We start from the raw sequence: 16385 nt of genomic DNA, 5'->3' as shown, positions 1-16385 counted from the left end.
TGTTTTATGCCTAGTGTCATGCTATAATGTTTTAGGATGATGCCTATGACAAATGTGATTTATGCACCGTGATTTATTGCATACTGTGTTTATGCAGGTAAGGCATATTGCGTAATGTGTTTATGCTAGTGAGGTTTGGGCCTAATGTGTTTATGCATAATGTCATGCTATGATATTTTAGGATGGTGTCTAATACTAAGGTGATAATGCTGACGTCATTATTATACCAGTAGTTACTGGTTGTGTTTTATTTTTACTACTTGTGCTTGTGATGGTTCTGACAGTGGCCCGATTGGCCCTTTCGTGTATATAATCCCCTGTAAATGGTTACCTGGTGCCAGTTGGCACAGTGTATATGTGTGATTATGATTCTAATGTGTTTATGATAATACAAGGCTATTTTTTATATAACCTTGTGTGGAGTTTCTTTTGTAGTGTGCCTAGTGTGCTGCTGCTGTGTGTGTGTTGCGCAAACACTTTACACATTGCTTCTGGGATAAGTCTGACTGCTCGTGCCAAGCTACCAAGGGGGTGAGTTTGGGTTATCTTCAGCGTGTAACTCCCTTGCCCTGATTAGAGAGGTGATTTCTGCCTGTCTTTGGCGACCAGAAATCCCATTTCTAACATGTTTATTATCTATTTTTTTAAAGCCTTAATTAAATATTTCTTGCAGTAATATTCCTTATTTTACCATATTCCCATATCTAATACTCATGCTTATCAGCCCCTTCAGAGAGCCACTCATCTTTTACTCCAACATTGTTGATGTTGATTAACTCCTAATACAGATGTATGTGTTGTCTGTGGCAAGTATACTAAGTATTTCTTTGAAATGTCTCCTAGAGCTGTCCTTTGAGAATATTCTATGATATCCACCAAGGAAATGGAGGTAAATATGATCTGGAAGACTAGTTTTGGGATGGATCACAGTACCGGTGGGCAGCTTACTTGGAAAATCAATATTTTGTGTTATTCTGATAACATTCTATGAACTGAATTGGATGTTACAACTGAAGGGCTGTTTAACTAGCAAATCTTGGAAAATGGCAATATGTGCTTTACGGTAGAAATGTGCCAAATAGAAATATCTGATTTATGTTAGTTTTCCACAAGAATATCAAGCTTTTAATATCCAGCTACAAAAATATTAGAACCAGAAAAATGACTTCCAAAAGATAATAAGCAAGCATATATATGTAAGTATAGCTTTACAAAACATAATGTCACAAGTATTTACCTTGACGATGTATGTATGTGTGTGGTATTTTTATAGCACAAACGTAGCCAAAAGGCAGCAGAGCGTTACATTTTTTTTTCAATAGAACGGGGAAAGGGGTTATATGCACGACTGCACCTATCGTTTGTCTCGCCTTATCAATTTTTTGGTGACACGGATCGGAGATTCTTTTACCCCTCAATCTCCATGAACAGAAAAGAAAACTTTTATGCTCTAATTTGTAATTCAACAAAGCTGATCCAGCACCCAAAACAAATATTATAAAAAATCTAAACAATGATATACAAATTTCAGTTTCGACACAATGATTATTCAGTAGCAGAGTCGTTGGATGTATTTTTTGATGTTCAATCTTTATTCAATTCTTCGAAACATGTAGCCAACGCGTTTCGTCCTCCACGGACTTCTTCAGGGCAAAAAATCATGAGCTTCTCATCAATGTGTAGATGATCCTTATTTTCAATTGGGTGGTAGTTTAAGATAGCAGTTCTTTTTTTAGTATGTCAAAGTTCTTTGTAGATTCTAGTTATTCAAGGTAAATTTGCCAATATGATAATAATTTTCAGTATCACTCAAGCCGGCTCCATCGCGTGGCTCCTTCATTTGAGGCGCCTCAAATGAAGGAGCCACGCGATGGAGCCGGCTTGAGTGATACTGAAAATTATTATCATATTGGCAAATTTACCTTGAATAACTAGAATCTACAAAGAACTTTGACATACTAAAAAAAAGAACTGCTATCTTAAACTACCACCCAATTGAAAGCAGAGCGTTACATGTTCAAAGACATGCAAAAAGTCATAGAGTGATTAGAGAAGTAGATGAGTTGTAAATGATTAATGCATTGTGATGTAGTATTCTATGAACAAGGTAGTATATGTATTTGAGGATAGGCCCTGACGAAGCTACCTGTGTCGTGAAACAAATGTTGGCCCTTTTCTATGGATTTCACCTTTGAAGGAAAATTAGTAATTAATCTCTAATTGACCGTATAGTTTCAAAAAATCTAGGGCCCGATTACGAGTTTGGCGGTGTGGGAGCAGGCCGTCACGCCACTGCCTCGCTCCCACACCGCCAAACAGGGCCACTTGCTGCCTTCCAGATAACAAATTTCCTTGTGGTCTGTCAAGTGGTTCTTTGGCGTTCTCATGGCGGTGCCTTTCAAAAAGGAACCACAATGGCTGTGCCAAAGCTCAATAACGCACGGACTGAAATGCACAATGTTGTGCATTTTGTTCCGTGCAGGAACTGGGGGTGCCCATATACAGGGGGGAACAGCATGTGTCCCCTGCATGCACACCCCTGCACAGAGGCACAGGGCCTCGAGAGGTACCTCACTGTGACCCTTTCCATGGCGGGCTCACCGTCGTGTACAGAGTTGCAGTAAGGAAACTGGGAATATGCTTGCCGATGCCGCAGCGGTACCACCAAGCACAATGTGACATCATTCTGCCGCGCCACCGCCAGGGATAGGAGATTCCAGGAGGTTGTGGCGGTCCCAAAATGGTCCGACTGCCTTTCTCTTAATATGGTGGTCACACCACTGATGCAGCAGTCCCTGACCACCACCACAATGGGTTCGACAGTCCAAAAGATCACCAAATTCATAATCAGCCCCTTAGTTTCTTTTGTGTTTCTCAAAACTATTTCCTGCGGAAGGTGGAAGAATAAGGTGTGGTAATACAAAAAAATCTGAGCAGGACCTGAGGGATTGATCTTGCATTGCATTTTGAGGTCTTGTCTAAACTGTGGAGTGCATCTTTTTCCCTCTAGCTAAATAGTTTCGAGAGACTACATCGACATTGTGATGTCACCAATAGTGAAACGAGGCGATGCCGGTTCCTGCACCCCTTGCCTTTTGGTGAAAATACGTCCAAGGTGTGTATATGTAAATTGAAAGCAGAGGTTTTTTTCAAGGAACCAACACCACCGCATGCAAGCTGCACGCTGAGCAGCCCCACCCCCCACCGCACCTATCCCCCAATCTCCACTTGACAAGCAGCGCAACATTTGTCTCTCTCTCCAGTGGATCCGGTTTCCCTTCAAAGCCAGTCTGGTTCAATAGGAACCGAAAATGGAGCCTCGAATCGACGCCGGTGATCATTGTTACCACGTCGCGCACGCTGCAGTTCGCTGGCGGCTGGCAGGAGCGTTCAGCCAGCCCTGGATGGAGCTGTCTGGGCGACTGCAGCACATTTATTTCTGTGGCAAGTGGCATTTAATATTCGACATGAAATACACAAAATCCTGCTCGGCGTTCAAGTAAAGTAGCGTATCACTGGCAACAAAACCAATATTACAATTATACGGAAGACAAAGCCAGCTGTGTAAAGGTTAGACCGAGAGAGGAATACATATTTGAGTTACACTAATGTATAAATAATGGAGCGAAAGCTCCAAAATAGACTCTGCTGGAGCCTCGGCTGATTATTTATGGCTGAGGACGAAAGTGATCAACTGTAAGGGTATTTTGTAATGCTAAATAAAAATGCAATTTCATTCTGGGGCGTCGGCGTGGCGACTGCATTTTTAAAAGCTGAAGACTCGTCAATGATTTGTCGATGGCGACCGTGCAAATATTTTACAAGCAGAGCCCGCGGCGTCGGCGAGGCAGAAGAAGGGACTTGTACATCCACCTTTCACATCATCTGAATTATTGCATTCCCTTTGCCGACATTTGCTTGATGTTTAATGTTTGATAGAGGAATAGGACAGATGCACAGGTTCCTCTTGTCAAGACAAATAAAAACACCCATTTCATTTGAGAGTTTCTTTCTGGGGGGATCGAGTGTTGAGCATTCATCATTTCCAGACACTCCTCGCCCAAATCGTTCGGAGGCCCTGTAATATGGAGTGTTTTTTTTAACTGAGTTGTTGCTGATGTGCGATTTTTGATATTGAAGTTCATCTTTAATACGTGTTACAAGGTCGGTGAGAATCGGACACACAATTAAGATTCTGGCTTGAAGAGTGCCTCCCTTGGCCCTATCCCCCTCTCACCTCAAGTGTGCACGTGAGTTTCTGCCACACACCCATCAGCAGGAGCAAGTTCAGTTCCTGGTACTGTAGCTGGTTTATTTATTTTTATTTGAAAAGTTTTATATAGCGCTGGCTAGACCCGGAGGTATCAAAGCGCTTTACATGAGGGCGAACATTGTTTCAGACCATAGTTACAAGTTACATGAGTTATTGGAGCAAAGTTACATGCGTTAAAAACATAGATGTAAGGGGGAAAAAAAGCAGGCCAGGGGAGAGAGATTCAGGGGAGAGAGGATAGGAGCATGGGAAATAGACCAAGAATTAGGGAGGGAAAGAGGGGGGGTTGAAGGGAAACACAACCGGGAGATGAGGAGAAACAGTGTCTGACATCCGATGTGCTGTGATTCCAGTGGAAGAGGTATCATTCGCACACTTCCTCTGTGTGTGGTTTCCTTTGCGCTGTGGACTCTCTCAGAGGGGTCTCTGAAACTCCAGGGCATAAATACTGGATCCCTCCCCAACAAGGGGAGAAGGAGTGCTTTGGCAAGGGCCTCCATTCCCACAACTCAGCTGTGTGTGGCTCCCTTGACGCTGTGGACTCTCTCAGGGGGGTCTCTGAGACTCCTGGGTATAAATACTGGATCCCTCCCCAACAAGGGGAGAAGGAGTGCTTTGGTAAAGGGCACACTCAATTGTGGTAAATTTAGGGATATTGATGTATTGCGTGGTATAACAGTTTTAGAATCCGCCCATGGGGCATCGTCATTGTCAGTCCAGGCAGGAAGTCTCAGTCGTTGGAGACCTCGGTGGCTACTTTTTGTAGGTGTACAGACTGTGGCATGAATCTGGCTAGACCCAGAGGTATCAGAACGCTTTACATGAGGAACGTTACATCAGTTACAAAAAAAAAGAACATTATTACAAAATACATAAGTTACAGGTTACATCTGTTGATTAGTGGTGCGTAGAAGGGTGAGGGGATAAAATAAATGGGTAACAGGGAGGGGATATGGTGGAAAGATGCAAAGAAAGTCTGCCCACTGTCTGGCTGGGTAGGTGACGGCCGAGGGGGAAGTCTGCAGCCCACCTCCTCAAACACCTAGGTCTCCACAGTGCAATGGAGGGGATGGGCCGTTCAGTCGGTGGACTAGCTGTGAGGGGTCTCCGGGCACCGATGCTTCCCTGCGTTCTTGTTGCACCCCGTGGTTCCCTAGATTCCTGAAGCAGATGGCGCAGGAGAAAGCGGAAAGCCCGAGCAGCTTAATCCCCAAAGGTGAGCTGCAACGGAGGAGATCGGGCGATATATTGAGGTCAGGCACAGGGTCAGGCAGCTCTCTCAGGGGCCTTCACATCTTGCGGCGAGCCCCCACTCTTAAGAATAACCCTTCATTCAGCCAGGTTTATTGATGTGCCCGTTGGAGAGGTAAGTTTTTTACATCTGCTGTGGCAGAGGGCTACCGGAGTGCGGGGGGGAATGGTCGCTCCCGCTTAGGCTTACTGCGCTAAGAGTACTCGCATGGCCATTGGTGATGTGCCCGCTATGTCTGGGGCTCAGTTCCACGATTCAACGTCATTTTCCAGTTTGCGTGCGCCCTCCGTACCCCTGTGGAATCTCCTTCAGCCCCAGATCGGCAACTCGGCAAAGTCCGCCATTTTGCTGCAACCGGAGTAACAACATGCTTGACCATGCCCCTAAACTTGTTACTCAGCAAGACTACAAAAACAAGTTAATTAAAGTGCAACATCATGAAAAAAGTGAAAGTCTCTTATCTACTCTCCTTGGGTGCTCTCCGTGTGGTTTTTAAGGAAAAGGGTAGGCGGCCCGTGATGGGCTTGTGATTCTATAATGGGCCCTTTCCTTCCCTCCAGGTGGTTGCCATCAGCCTTCATTCCAGCAAACCACCTAGTGGGGGGTGAGTTCTCCAATCGTTTATCACACCACCCTTGTGTACACGCACTGTTGCTGCCCGTCAACCGGCACGACTAATGCATCTGGGGGTTTGCCAGACTGTATTTCACTTTTGATGAGTTCAGAGGCTTTGATGCTTACCCCTAGAATAATGGTGGTCACCTTGGAGATGCCCACTTCCTTTTCTGCTGCACCGTTCCTAAATGCCATGCTTAGTGGAGGGAATATTGCCTTTCAGGGACGCAGGCAATTTTTCCATCTCTACTTGTAGAAAAGAAGAATAGAGACATATGTGGGCACTGCAGTGAGAAAAAATGCAAAGAGACTATCAAAGACAATTTTTAAAATGTATTTCACTCTGAAAATGTGCCTATCCTGACTGCACTATTCAGTGAAACCAAGAGAATCAACAGAAGGAACATCCAGCTCATCAAAACTTCCCCTCAGAGACCACAGGCAGTAACTGCTTTACATTGATCCTCATGCCCCTCCTAATGTCTGGTGCCTGCTAAGAGGCCTGATGCCCATAATATAGATGGCACTATGGACCAACAGAAGACAAGTTCTCCATGTCTACTAAAATGCATTGACCAAACTCACCTAGCTGGAGGTCTCCTGGCCTGCAGCAAAAACTTGTATGGCCCAAGTAAACACCTCCCTGAAACATACAAAACGTGACAATGAAATGAAGCACAGACAACAAGTTCCTCAAGACGGCGACCCATAAGTAAACCTAGACCTATTCGTATGCTCTGTACCAGGGCCATACCTGTGCAGAAAAGGATCAGTTCAAGAAAGACAAAAGAAAAAAATCCAACGAATATTGACAGCCCAGGATATTCTGGCAGACACTCAATGGCCCTGCTTCTAGCTGCCAAATACTGAAATTGGATTAAAACAGCAATTTACGACAGTAGGGGCCTGTGCATTATCTACTAACGAAATTGTTATTGAAAATTAAGCAAGGGAGACCAGGCCAAATGTTCGTTTCTATCTTCTCACTGTCACTGAGGAACAGAGTACTCTAAAAGTCCCTGAAATCTGCATCTTTGACCCCAGTGCATTCTGCGTGGCACAGCAAAGCTTCTTGTGCAGTATTTTTCCAGTTGCATTCGCTTATGCCGGGCTGGGTAGAGAGATGCCGGTGTCAGCTCCTCGGTTTTGGCAGTTAACATACATATACACTCTGGGGCAGATTTACAGCAAAGTAACTCAACACGGTGCAGCAAGTCATGTTGCTGCGCCGTGCTGCGTTAGTTTGGAAAGCACAGAGATGCGACATATTTGCAAGAATGTCGTATCTCTTTGCTTCCCCTGTGCTGGCGCACAAACTGCTGCCATGTGTCCCGCAGGCACCCTTGAACCATGGTGCAAGGATGCCTGCGTCATGGGGAAATTATTTTTGTGCAGGAAGGAACACCTTCCTGCACAAAAACAATCACAAGAGGCTTTTTCCTCTTTCAATGCATGCTGTAGAATTCAGCATGCATTGAAAGAGGAAAAAACGAGGAGAAATGAAAACATTTCTCCTCGTTGCGGCATTCACACACATCTCCAGATTTACGAGAAATCGTAAACCTGGAGATGTGTCTTGTTCCATGGGTGTTGCGTGGGAACACCCACAGCAACACCCATGGAACGCCCCTTACACGCACAGTGCTGCGTGTGAAGGGACCATATTTACGAGGAGAGGAAAAGTCACGCAGGGTGGCTTTTCCTCATCTTGTAAATATGGAGGAGCCCCTTGCGCCACCAGTACGTCACGAAAAGGGACATAGTGGTGGTGCAGGGGTATTGTAAATCTGCCCCTCAGTATCTGGCAGCTATAAATATCCAGTCCTCCATCAGTCCCCTCCTCTCAACAGCTCTCCTCTACCTTTCTTTCTATTTTGCAGCAACAACTAGACAACTAAACCTTTATTCTTTCTCTGATCTTTACTCCATCGCCATATATACCCAGCCCCCTCTCTTACTAGCCTTCTCACCATCACTTCTCACCCTCTAGATGTGCTCTTGTATTAATCATTGAGCACAGAGGCCAACAGTAATTCAGTTACTCAAAAAGACCCCATAGAAAAAGAAAGAAAGAAAGGGGATCAGATTCAGACTTGGAGTGTATGGCAGCATATTAGCAGCTTTTTGGTCTGTTCTGTTCTTTGGAAAAAAATGTTATGTTATGTTATGCTATGTGGATTTCTATAGAGCACTTGTCACCCGAGGGATACCCAGGCGCTGGGTGCGTGAGTACACAAATTGGGCTTCTAGTTGAATAGCCAGGTCTTCAGTTTCTTATTGAATTCAAGAAGGGAGAAGGAGGTTCTCATGAGCTGTGGGAGGTCATTCCAGGATTTGGTGGCAATGTAGGAAAAGGAGCGACCTCCTGATCTTCTCCTTTGATGTCTTTGTATCCATAGGTGAGCTGTTTGAATTGGCAATGTTTCAGGATTGGTAGCCAGTTCAGTACTCTGAGGAGGGGCATGATGTGTGTTTTACAGAGAATGTTGAGTATGAGTTCAGCTGCAGCATTCTGGGTGATCTGGAGTTTTGGCATGAGTTATTTCGAGATACAGACATAGAGTGCGTTGCATTAGTCTACTCTGCTGGTTATGAGGGCTTGGGTAATCATGATTCTGGTGTTGGTGGGGTGCCGGCAGAAAACCTTGTGGAGCATGTGTAGGATGAAGAAGAATTAGGAGGCATTCACTTGTTTGGCAATAGTAAGTCTCTTGTCCACGATGATGCAGAGGTTCTCGGTGTGGTCAGTGAGTGTAGGTGTAGATTCCAGGTCTGTTGGCCACTAGGATGAGTGCCATGGGAAGGTCTTATTTCTGAAGATCAGGGCCTCCATTTTGTCTGTAACGAGCTTTAGGCAGTTCTGTTTCATCTAGTTTGTACATTAGACATGCAGGTGTTAAAGTTGATCCTGATGGAATGAATTTTGTTTGTGAGGGAGAGGATATACTGGGAGTCGTTTGCATAGGATGCGATGTTGAGTCCATGGGCTCTTATGATGGGGTGAGTGGCGCGGGGTAGGTGTTGAAGAGTGTAGCGCTCAAGATGATCTTTGAATGAGTCTCCAGATGAGTTTCTTGGGTTCGGAGGTGTAGGGCTGGAGCCTGATTCACTAGGTCCTGTCAGAGAGGAAGCAGGCCAGCCAGTTCAGGGTGGGGCAATTGATTCTGGAGTTTTAGAGTCTTTTTAATGAGGCTCTGTGGAAGACTGTATAGAAGGCTGCAGAGAGGTTGAGAGTATAAGTGCTGGCCGATGAAAGCAGTTCTTATGTTGTGGTTGCTGCAGAAGCCAAACTGCAAGATGTCTAGTAGGTGGTATTGTTCAAGGTGGTCAGAGAGTTGTTAGTTTATGGATTTTTAGAAGACATCTGATGGTTAGGGAAAAGAGTGAGATGGGTCTGTAGTTGCTGAGCTGTTTTGTATCCGCCGTGGGTTTTTCCAGGAGACTGTGATTTCTGTATCTGGGAAGGTTCCAATTTGGAGGGAGGCGTTGATAATGGAGGCGATGTGTAGGCTGATCAGAATTCCTCTTATGTTGAAGATATGGTAGGGGAATGGGTCGATGGGTGCCCCGGAGTGGATTGTTCTCATGAATTTGGCAGTGATCTTCTGGAGTGAGGTGTTTCCAGTTAGTGATATAGTAGTCCAATTCGGCAGTAGAGACCAGCTGCTTGCTGAATTCTTGGTTGATGTGTTAGGGTTGAAGTTGCTGGCTTGTAACTATTTCTATCGGTGGTGTCTCTACTGGTTCTTCATTTTCTTTCCATGTTTTTGCAGAGACGTTTGGAGTTTATGTGTTCTTCGGTGTACCAGCTGGTTTGGGAGTTGGTTCTTGATTGTTTGGTGTTTTTTGGGGATGGGTGCTAGGGTGTTTGCACTGGTAGTGAACCAATTGTTGAATGCTTTGATGTTGGCATGCAGGTCGCTGGTGTGGGAAGGTTGGTGGGCGGTGAGGGTGTTGGTCCAGTTTGTGTTCTCTACCTTGTTCCAGCTATGTCTGATGTTGCAGGTTGTCTTGGCAGAGGGGGGTTGGAGTGCGTTGATGAAGAAGTGGATGATGGAATGGTCTGTCAAAGTGAACAGAGTGAGCTGGCTGAACTTGATCTTGTTGCTGGCTGTGAAGATGGGGTCGTGGGTGTGACCTCCTTCGTGAGTGGCGCCATGGATTATCTGGATGAGCCCAAGGATCTTGAGGTTCGAATAGGGCTGAGGAGATGGGGTCTTTCTGGTTTTTGAGCTGGAAGCTGAGGTCGCCAAGTAGGATGAAGTTGTTCGAGCTGATGGCGATGGAGGCGATGAAGTCTATGAGAAGATTGCTAAAGGTGGAGCAAGGTCCGGGTGGTCGGTAGGCTAGGATGCCTTTGATGGAGGTGTGTTCCTAGTCTGAAGTCAAAAATGCATGCTTTCCATAATGTTTGCGTCCTTGTCGGTGTAGGTAACATAATCTTTGTGCCCTCCTCCTATTTTGTTTGGTCAGTCATTGCAGGAAATCTTGTAACTTGGTGGAATGGCTGTGGTGATGGTGGGTGCCAATATCGGGTTTAGCCAGGTCTCTGTCAGTAAGACTTCGACTGGGGTGTGCGCCTTGATGGTGTCCCAGATCTGGGTGATGGTTTTGCTAAGGGATCTTGTGTTGAGGAGCATGCATGCCAGACGAGGTGTGGTGTGAGTGGAGTGTCGGTGGTGTGTGACAGTGCAAGTGAAATGGCAGTGATAGCACGAGAAGGGCTCTTCCATGAAGCTGGATGAGGTGTGGAAGCAGGTGCTGTGGCAGAGTCCAGTGTATAGTGTATGCAAGCTTGAGGCTGTGTAGTGTCGGTGTTTGGTCGAACCAGGTTCTGTGGCTCCGGTTATGGTTTGGGTGCAGACAGGCGCAGACGTACTTGTCTTTGGTGCACATTTGGCATGCCAGCTGCAGGGCCAACATTAAGTAAGTCCTGGGTGGGTGTGTCGCATTCTGGAGGTGAGGAAAGGCATGCAAGGAGATGTAGGTATGGAGCAGGGAGGCAAGGAAGCATGGGGGTAGTGGGCACTAAGGGCATCATAAAAGGGAACAAAGGAGGCAAAAAGAGACAAAGAGAGAGTGGAAAGTGGAAAAAGAGACCAACACAGGTACATAGAGAGAGAGTGGAAAGTGGAAAAAGAGAAACACAGGCACAATGAGAGTGGAAAATGAGCAAAAGCGTGAGTACACATTGGAAACAGGGACAGAGAGTGGAAATGGAGCAATAGAGGCACAAAGCTATAGAGAGAAAGACAGGATACTAGAAGAATGAGCAAGAGACGCCCAAAGAGAGTTTAAGTTTATGTTCGAGTAGTCAATGACACAATATATGTATGACATTAAATACTACACCAGGAGGAAGTGAATGAATCACAGATTTACATGGCTGTGAATGTTAAGCATCCAGATGTTTGGGTTTTTTATTGCGGCTGTGAGCTGAGTACGAATCGATAGGTAGTATTCGTATCTCTCCTTTTTATGTATATATGTTTACTGTTGGCAACAAGAAAATACGAGTAAAAGGTTTTTGTATCTCGTTGCACAGTAGTCTTTGTGTTATATGTTGAACGTTGTTAGTCCTTGTCACATATAAGTTTTTTGCGTACACTGCACCATTCACTGTCTCCTTTTCCTTTGGGTTTCGGACACGTTTACGTTAAGCTAGTTGACACCGATGATGAGAACAGGGCCATCCTGGTGAGTACCAACCAGGGGTCCCATTGGTGGTGCGCCCGTGAGGTGTCATCTAGCTATTCACATATTTTTTCAAATGTTGTCCTTCTAGTGGATGTTTGTACTGTGTTGTTTGGTTACATGTTTATCAGAGACTGGCTATCTTTTATTGTTGGCAATAGACTGGAACATGGTAATAATCTCTATAATTAGAGGTGTGATTGGAATGATCTCTCGACAATCCATAGATGTTCACAGTTCCATAATGATTACTTGCCTTTAGGACCAGGTCTTTCTGTGATTATTGATTTTGTATTGAGGGCACAGGCTCTGCTGTGTGAGGTACTAACTTCATGAGGCAGGCCAAGCTGTGCATTGACTAGGTGTCAGTGAAATCTGCTGCTGCTCATGCCTTTGATGTCACAGACAACGTTGCACAGTGTCAATCAGTGAAGTCAGTGAAGTCTCCTATCTCTCACTCCTCAGTGGCAGACCAAGCTGCAGATATAAAAACACGCACATACATATAAATACACTTATATATAAACACAATATACAAATATATACATACATGTATACCCATATCTAAATTTATATATACTTACAAACATACATACAAATATGTCTGCATCAGAAGAAAGCGATGTCATATTCTTAGAAACACAGAAACTCGCACTTAGGGATGTGTGTAAATAAGAAATGTTATTCTGCTACACGTTTTGACCTTGCGTTCTTCATCACAGCCCAAAAACTCAAAAGGGTGCACAACCACCTTTAAAAGCATTTACATACCATAGACATAGCAAGCATACTTGTCAGAATTGCCCATCATAATACAGCTTTTTTGAGTTTTAGCACCATAAAGTAAGTAAAAATAAATGGTCACAGAGGTAAAAAGTAAAACACGACGATATACAACAGAATCACTTGTATTATTATAAGCAACATTCTTTTGCAATTCAGTGAAAAACCATCATTACAAGGCTATGAACTATACGCCAAGTGGCTGATATCTTCTATTTCTATATGCAAATCAAAGTTACGGAAAGTAAAAATACAACGAAATAATTTAACGTTATACACCAATTGATGGTTTTTTTTGTTGCCTCGTTGGTGGGCAAGGTCCCAGGAGGAATGTATTTATTAATTTGGGCGAGGGGGCACGTGTGGCCCCACATCCCGGGCCAGTTTCTGCACTGGGCTTCCATCCCCTAGGGCCTGGCCGTGCATATCAAAGGGAGGAGGCCCCCCTTCCAAAACCAATAATGGACCTGGGGTCACCATCCCCAAGGGCTGGGCCCCTGCTATGTCACAGGCTGCCTACCTCCGGGACATAGCGGTTCCCTGCTCGCGCTGGTGGGGGCAGGGAAAACCTGTGTTTGCTCTTGTTTAGTGGAGCAATTTTAAATCTCCAGCCAGGCGAGAGCAACCACTAAGTCCGCGCCGCCCACTGAGAACTGACTTTTCATCTGTTTCACTTCCTACAATGAAGCTGGCAGGAAAACAGATGAAAATAATGCTCCTGCACCATTTTTTGATGGTCCCTGTGGGTAGGAGCAATGCAGGCTCCTGCTGGAGGTGGGGAGCAGCCTGCTATCCACGGGGGCACTGGGGCTACTGGTTAGGCCCAGAGCAATGATGTAATGGGTGCCCTGGGTGGGTTACGGGGCACCCACCCTTTAATGACCAGGCCTGGGGGATGGGGTTACTGGGGCCAATTGTGGTTCAGGGAGGAGGGTTATTTGCCCCACTGCTCATTCTTAAAGTGGCCGAGTCCAGGGATTTGGGATCCTCAGAGCCAAAATCGGCATGAGGTGGGGTCTTGCGGTCCCCCTCCCTAATTAATAATTGAATATGCCCTGGGGATGGGGTCCCTGGGAAAATATTGGCCGGGGGACAGGGACTGTATGCCCCCTCCCCATTCTTAATATGGCCAGGTCCTGGGAGATGGGGTCCTCGTGGCCAAATACAGCCTGGGGAGGGGAGCTACATACCCCCCTTAAAGAAATGTAGTGGGCCCTAGGGGATGAGGTCCCCGGGGTTGAAATCAGCCTGGGGAGGGGAGCTGCATGCCCCCCTCCTGGGTTAGCTGCCTTAGGGGTGGTTGACCACAGTGGTCAACCCACCACTGCATGAGTCAGAAGGCAGCATGTGATACAGGGATCGCTGCCTGTGACCAACCCCTGATGCGCACAGACAAAGGCCATGAACAGCGGCAGCTGAATTACCATATGGTAATTAAATATTACTTTACATTAAAAAACATAGAAATTCACTGGAAAAAACAAAGGTTACAGGGACGTTATAGTTAGGAAATAGAATTTAAAAAACCTTAGAAATTCACTAAGAAAAACAAAGGTTACAGGGACGTAATAGTTGGGTTCACAATTTACACACACAAACCATAGAAATTCAGCAGCTATGGTTAGAGTTATCTTAAGAAACTATTTCTCGTACCCTAAGGTAACTTTAAGTTGTACCCTCTCCATGGACTGCTAATTACCCAACAAATTGCATCACTTATGCCATCTTCTATGACATAATTGTTAATATCACTGCAACATTTGCTGTAAAATTATTGATGACAAAACTAATCTGTGCACAGCTGGGCACAAACTCAAAGCAGCTACTCTCTGAGGGGAGCTGACCCAAAGCTTCTTTCTGTACATTTATTTTTGTGTTGATGACATGAGTTACTGGCAGTCAGTTAAAGCTGACTGCAGCCATTCCTACAATGTCATTAAAAAAAATCTGAAATGAAAGAATAAAACATTATTTTGAAAAGTACGTTATTGGATGTCTTTGACGTGTCTTTGGGGCACTAGGAATATGACTAAGAAGTACTACGCTGGAATGTAAAAGCCCTCTTTTGATAATCACAATTGTGTCAGTGTGATATTAAATTTGGATGCTACAGTACTATAAAAAATGATGTAAAATAATATGCTTTTCAATACCTTAACCAAACCACAAGAAAATATCTTGTAGCAAAACTACTAAGTCTCTCCCTATTCAGGGTAATTTAAATCCAAATAACACTCAAATACTTAATATATATGTATAATACAAAACAGACAAGTTTAGTCCCTGGCTTGTGGAAAACATTGTTTCCTTGTCCACACTTCTCTCTCTTCAACTTATAATACAAAAAATCAATATGAAAGCAGAAATATCTCACAGACTCCCTCTAAATAACATGATCCACTATTGAAACATATTTGCTAACGGATTGCATGAATATATTAATATCTGTTTCAGGAGGGTGAGATCTGTTTCAGAAGGGTGAGGAAAATGATGTATGAAGGTAGTCTAATTATCTTAGACTGCTTTACTAATGCTCTTGTTTCACCCTGTTGGTATTTGTTATTTATAAGTTTATTCTGCTACATTTACTTAACATAAGATCAGGCAATATCTATATTTGTACTGTGAGTTATCCTCAATAAAATATCACCTTAAAGATGTTCAGTCTATTTGTGTGTGCAAATTTTACATTTTCGTGTCTGCTGTATATTCATGATTCTTCCTTAGAAATTTGCATCAATGGAAAATGTAATCAGATATTTATTTAAAAATCTTAAACATAGAGGCCAGTATAAAATAAAACGAGCACCGGCAGTGCAAGTTCAAGAAAGCAGAAGAGACATGAAGAGCCTGCACTCCTTCTCTTGAAAAGATACCATCCTTAAACGTATTCATATGCTTGCGTGCTACCAGTAATATGCGGATCGCCCAAAACCACAAAAACGTATAATTGAAAAAAACGAGCACTGTCCTTGCGCTCTTATGCTGGTGTACTGCGCTATGTGGGAACAACTCCCTCCAATTAACCATGTTCCTCCAGGTAATCCACAGTAATCTTTTGAATCAATAAGATTTTCTTGCTCCTTGTTGCTATTTAATTCTTAATATTCTTCACCACAACAGAGACAGATATGAATTATAATGGCACAGTCAGGTGATATTGTTCAATTTTATGTTTTAGATGCCCCTGACGAAGAGCCCACTAGGCTCGAAATGCATTGGGACAATATATTTCGTGGTCATTTTACACAGAGATCAATTTGGGCGTACTGCTGTACAAAGCTTAAAATGCATACAGTATGTATTTCGAATGTCTAAATAAAGACTACAGATTGCATCTTACTGTCTCCGTTGTGGTGAAGAATATTAAGAATTAAGTTTAAGAAAGGCCACAGTTTTTGGATGGTCGATGCCTTAAATAGCTGAAGAGCTGGAAGGACGACATTTTACCATATTCGGTCATGGGAAATGGTTATTTGTCACTAGAAATGTAAAGAAATGTGCTGCTTATGACTGAAAATATAGCATAATATGTTGATGTCTCTAAAGTAAACAAAAGAGCATACCACAAGCACATAACTTATACCAACATAACAGAACCAATACAAATAGCATAGTAAAACAAAACAGTTAAAACAGAATGCAACACAATAAACACAGTACATTACAGCTCTACAATGCATTAACATAGCACAAAGACAGTACAGGTTATATATCACATCACCACCAACACAGAATACACAGTACCACCTCCAGAAACCTACATTT

The sequence above is a fragment of the Lissotriton helveticus genome, chromosome 5_1, assembly GCF_964261635.1.
Source record: "Lissotriton helveticus chromosome 5_1, aLisHel1.1, whole genome shotgun sequence".
Lineage (NCBI taxonomy): Eukaryota > Metazoa > Chordata > Amphibia > Caudata > Salamandridae > Lissotriton > Lissotriton helveticus.
This window is presented reverse-complemented; position numbering follows the sequence as displayed.